Source organism: Montipora foliosa, chromosome 1, assembly GCF_036669935.1.
Source record: "Montipora foliosa isolate CH-2021 chromosome 1, ASM3666993v2, whole genome shotgun sequence".
In the NCBI taxonomy this organism is placed as follows: Eukaryota; Metazoa; Cnidaria; class Anthozoa; order Scleractinia; family Acroporidae; genus Montipora; species Montipora foliosa.
In genome coordinates, this window is record NC_090869.1 from 56,841,549 (window position 1) to 56,847,709 (window position 6,161).

Sequence of the window (6,161 nt, forward strand, 5' to 3'; positions counted from 1 at the left end):
CGCTCTTGAGTAAAATTCACTCGTTTCTTCTTTAAATAAATAGTCTGCAAAAAACTAACTGCAAATTGCTTTGACGGACGTTTTCCAGCATGTCTTGCAGTTGCACTAACCAAACGTTTATTGCACACACTAAGAAAGGACTGAAGGTATTGTTTCCGTTTCATAATTCCTCTTCTTGTTAGTCTAATCTGATGCCAGGTCAAAACATTGTTTGGCTTTGCGTTTGCACCAGAAAAAGACAAGCCAAGAGACAGATGAATATTTAACTGAATATTTAGAGTTCATCTGTCGGGTCAGGAAGCCTTCTTTGTCGGGTTCCTGAGAAACGTATCTACCCTATTACATGAACCTTTCGCGACACGTTAAGTTCGCGAATTTCGCGATTTAAAAAAAATCGCGAAATTGAAGTGACGCGAAAATTAAATGTCGCGAAAATAACATGACGCGAAAATTAAGTGAGTCACATTATGTCAATAACTAAAACAGCGACTTAATTACACACGTTTATAACAATCATTTTGAGCTATTCTGTGGTAATGTTCTGGTCCTCTTCATTACTACTGCTTTCCGTCTCTACTCCAGGTAGCACTTTTTTTGTACAATCCTCAAACTGTCCATTTACTGCCTCCTTGAGTGTGTCTCACTCAAAAACGCGAAGTTAAAATGAGTTCAAATGCAAAATTTTCGCAAAATCGCGAAATATGCGAACCTCAAATTAAATCGCGAAATTAACGTGGCGCGAAAATTTCATGTATTAAATTTTGACTTCAGGGTGAACTATTTACACAATCGAGAGGTTGAGTGGCCATGCAATTGAAAATTTTAAACATCTATGAGATACAAAAACAGACTTGCGAATTATCGCAGATCACAATGCTGACCATACATATGGCAAGCCATGAACAAGAATGGTACCGGAACATACTGGAACGAGCCAGAATGACACCGGAATGAGGCGGAATGACGCACAAATAAAGCGGAATATACCGGAATAAACCGGAATATGCAAGAACAAGGCGAAATAACTCTGGAATAAAGCCGAATGACACCGGAATGAGACGGAATAAACAAGAATGGTACCGGAATATACGGGAACGAGGCGGAATGACAACAGAATAAGGCAGAATAAACCAGGAAGACAGGCGTTACTAAACACAGGAACGGAACGGAATATACCGGAATATGCCGAAATGAAGCGGAATAACACCGGAATGAAACGAAATGAACAAGAATGATGCCGGAATATACCGGAACGAGCCGGAATTAACCTGAAACTGCTTTTGTTGTGTCCCGTGATTCCCTAAGGGCATTTCATGTGTTTTTGCCTTTTGTAACATTTGGAACACTTCGATCACGAGAAAAATTTGACAGGTATATCCGTCGCTAAATGAATAATTATTTCTTGTGGAAGTAACATTTTTTTCGTGAACAAATACACGAGCAAGAGAAACAGAATGCTATTCTTTTTGTCTATATATGGATCTCGGAGGCGGCTTTCACTGTGCGAGTCAGAAAACCCGTCAACATTTTTATTTCATTCTGACAGGTCAATTGTGCATTGACCAATCACAATCAAGTTCAGCGAACCACAAACTAATTACCGTTGCTGCTTGCCTGCTTCCCACGACCCACACGTGATGGAGATATACGGAAATAGATTCGCGCAAACGGCCGGAAGACTCTTTTTCTGTTCTCGATTGTTGGCAATAATGCCATCGAACCTGAACGCAGTGTTTCCTTATTTGAAGAAAGAAGTCAGAAGCACAGAAAAAAAGATCGATCGTTGATAATATATTTACATGAAGAATTGTGAGAACATATCGTGACTTGTTCCAAGCCTTGTTACTTCCCCTTAATGTATTTTTTTTTTTGTCAGTCTCTCTGTTCTGCAACATTTATTCATTCACAGAATGAATCATTTTTTGTTCCTTGTCATTCCGGTCCACGCTAATCATCTTGATTCTGGTGTCCTTCTGGTTTATTCTGCCTTATTCTGTTGTCATTCCGCTTCGTTCCGGTATATTCCGGTACCATTCTCGTTTATTCCGTCTCATTCCGATCTCATTCGGTTTTATTCCAGAGTCATTCCGCCTTGTTCCGGCATATTCCGGTATATGCCGCTTTATTTGTGTGTAATTCCGCCTCATTCCCGGTAGCCTCGCAGCTCCTACAAGGTCTCACCTGATTGGAGACCATTCTTGTTCATTCCGGCTCATTCCGGTGTCATTCCGCCTCATTCCGGCATATTCCGGTTTATTCCGGTATATTCCGTTCCGTTCCGTTCCATTCCGTTTCTGTTTTTAGTAACGCTCACTTGAACCTCATCAATTTCCCATCATCCCTCACCCGAAGAGAAATTAGTTGAAAGCTTGGATTCTTTATCAGAAAACAAATAAAGAAGCCTCGACTGTGCTCTGTTCTGTTGTAAAACACTTAGGAAGCGGTAGAGAACTGTACAGCTCCCGAAATGATCCCGACCCCGTAATGATCCCCAAGGAATTATACAATGGTGGGGAAATATAGGACTGTGGATTGCTCAGTAATTAGGGAAAGTAAGGCCATTTCGGCGTATGTAGTAAATTAATTCATGGCGCCGATATTAACAAGTAAAAGAGAATAAAGTAAACTAAGAATAGGGGAAATTTTGCAATAAATGTAATTTATAGAAACATTTGTAATCCTTAAATGTTTTGTCTTCATTAAGTATACCACACAAAGTGCCGTACTCCGCATCGTCCTAAGGCAAATTCCTTAGTTTAACCTTCAATTAGATTAAATTTATAGTTAATGCTTAATTTCACTTAATTTAAACAAAGTGCAAATTACTTGATCCCGAATAAGATAGCAAACAGCACCAAACGACATTCAGATTAATATATTTATATCTTTTTTTCTTCCAATGAAAATGAAAAGACTCAAAGAATCTAGATCCTACGCTTGCTTGCATCTACGTGTGAAGCAAATATAAACGCTCATAGCTGAGGAATTGATGCACCAGTAAGAATGTCACGCTGTGGCACGATTGCTGCAATTGCTAACGTTTTGGAACTGATAGTTAGCTATTCAATAACAATTTAAAAATTGTGTATTCTTACTGTATCTTATTGTTTATGTACACAAGTAACATAGAGCATGTGCACTATGCGAGAGCCTGCACAGGGGAGGCTCCTACGTTATGTTTCAGTGTAGGTTGAAACTAATCTCGTACCCAGATCTCACTCTGTAACTGGAAATGTTCCACATTTCCAGTGACAGAGTGAGATCTGGGTACGAGATTAGGTTGAAACTCAACTCTGCATTCTTCGATAATCCTGAATTTATATGAGGAGGCTTATCATCGTTTCCCGAAATAAAGCTTCGTGAAACAGAGCACAGAAGAAGGACTAAAAACCACGCAGTTCGAAACATTGCATGAGACTAAATAGGTCAAAGGTCGACTGTAACGAGACTAGAACGAGACAGTGACCCGACAAATAGTTTCCTTTTATTTGAAACTTCGTAAGAATAAAAAGAAATGACAGAATCCCACAGTCCCATATTTAATTACCACCATTATCTAATTCCTTGGGGATCATTTCAGGGTCGACAAGAAGAAACGTGGGGATCATTTCGGGGTCGATTTAGGGATCATTTCAGGGTTGGGGATCATTTCGCGGGGGCTGTACAGCACTCAAGAAGTAGGGAAAAACACTCGACTGCGTCTCGTGTTTTCCTCTACACTTATTACGTGCTCTAGCGCTTCCTGTGTGTTTTACAACAGTGCAGAGCACAGTCGAGGCTTCTTTATTTGTTAAATATAAAAGGATAAAAAAAAGCACAAGAAGCAATGCATTAATTCTTTAATCCACTTTTTCAAATTATATTTAAATTTCATATTAAAAGAGATTTCTTAAAACATAAAACTCTAAAAACCAACGATAAAATCTGACGTTTCGGAGTATTCATGACTCTATTATCAAGGAAAATATAAAAAGATCATGCAAATTGCAACATTTAAAGCGGTTTTGGCGCGAATAATTAACATAAGAGGGTGCGAAGATTGTAAAAAATTGTAAAAAGATTATAAAAATACTTTCGCACGAATGGAGTCTGCTTGCACGTTGAGATTTGGTTTTAACGCTCTTATAAAAAGCATTTCGTACACTAAGCAGTCAAATTCGTTTTTGCATTTCTTAAGCACTTTGAAACGCTCAGTTTAGCAGGCCCTGGGGCATTGTCCCGTGCATGTTCTTATAGTGTTTGGCAATGGCGGAGGATTGTTAATTTCATTTCCAAAAAGGTGGTGGGTTAAGTTGTTCTATTCCTTAAAGTGCACCTAACCCCCAAAATTTTTTTTTTATCCCTAAAATAAATCCACTTGTTATTTGAAGCATTTAGGTGAAAAAATTATTAAATTTGGTTGAATCCTCGATTGTCTATGCCCTTTTAATGTCTCGCTTGAAATGTTGCACGACCGCGTTTTAGGGAGTCTGGGGCGGCGGTTGCTGAAAACTAATCGTTCCAATGTATTTTGAAGCATTAACTAAAACCTTCCAAGTTTTCTTTCAGTAAATTGTACAGTATATCTTTCTTTAAACATTGGATATTGCTGCAACAACCGATAGCACCTCCGGAAGGCGTTTCTCTGCACTTTTCGAATGTGTATTTTGAATGACTGCCAAGAGAAATGAAATCGGTTATTTTTCAGGGTTATCAAACAGTTTTTCAATAACCTTTCTGCTGTGGGTAAGTAATACTATATCAAAGATAGGTGCATGAACGTTTAGGAGAATATTCATACGCCATTTATAAAACCCAGGCCTATTAAAGACGTTAGCGCGAAAATCTTTACATGTAACACTGATAACTTTATCATATTTATGATAAACTGAATAACAAGCTACTCAGGTCGAAAATGTAAAAGAAATTGACGAGTCACCGGATGCAGCGCCAACTTCAGCACCATAATTTGAAAAATGGGCTTTCCTAAGTTGAAATGGCTTCCATTGTTGATGCTGTAAAATTATTGCAAAGGAATCTCGGTAGACGAAGATAGTGTCTTTACCGTTTTTGTCAGTTTTGAATAGGTGTATCAAACTAATACTTTCAACAGAAAACATGATTCCTAATGAAGAAAATGATGTACGATGTGACTTGACACTAATTGCGTGCGCAGTGAACATGCGCAATAACAATTGGCGCGAACGTCTTTAAAAGGGGTGTGTTATAGCCCAAACTTGATTTTCTTCTGTTATAAATCACTGAGAATCTAGAAAATTTTGGTCACATTGACCAAGCAGGAGTATTACTTGGTATAAGTTTGATTTTGTTGTTCGGACGTTTCAAGCCTTAGCCCTCCGTCAGAGCGATCGATACCCTAAAACTCGAATCTCTTTACGGGTGGCCAAATTACCACTGGATATCAACTCTGTTGATAAACCAAATGTTCGTTTCTAATCCCCACCGATGTAGTACCAATTTTTCTTAGAAACTAACCTCTTACTCCAACAAAGCTACGATTTTAAAAAACTCCTCGCATTATTAAGACGGTTGTACAGGGGGTTTTCTGTTACGGTTCAAGAACGGAAAAATAGAGGATCACGGATCACGGATATAAAAATTTCGTTTTCTCGAATCACGAAAATAATTAAGCAAGTAGTTCTTACAGATCTTATACTAGAAAGGGTGTTTGAGGAAAGAAAAATCGTAAAATGCTAAGTCAAGCCTCGATATCTCAAATCGCATGTTCAAGTCACCGTTGATAGCCGACTCTAACCATTCGGACGGAGTGTTAAAAATAGATTTGACATAAATAAGCATACATTACGTGTGGCGGGAAGAAAGTCACGTGTAAACGAAGGACTAGTCTGAGTGTTGATCGATCGTCGGATCGCTTCGAGTGTAAAGTTGAGTATTGAGTTTTAGATTTCAACCGTGCTTAAGGCCTGAAACCGTCGAGTGAAGTGGTAATTCGTATGGAAAATTGTAAAGAGATTATTCACCAGGAAATGAATTAAATATACCATAAAGATTCATTACATGGTCCTTTCGAGTCGGAGGAAATACAAGAAGGAGTAGAACAACAAAGCTGTGGCCGTCATCGAAGGATTTTTTGAATTGGAAAAGTCTACTTGGAAAAGGCGAAGTCTACTCAAAAAGGGTGTTTATGGACATAAAGCGTC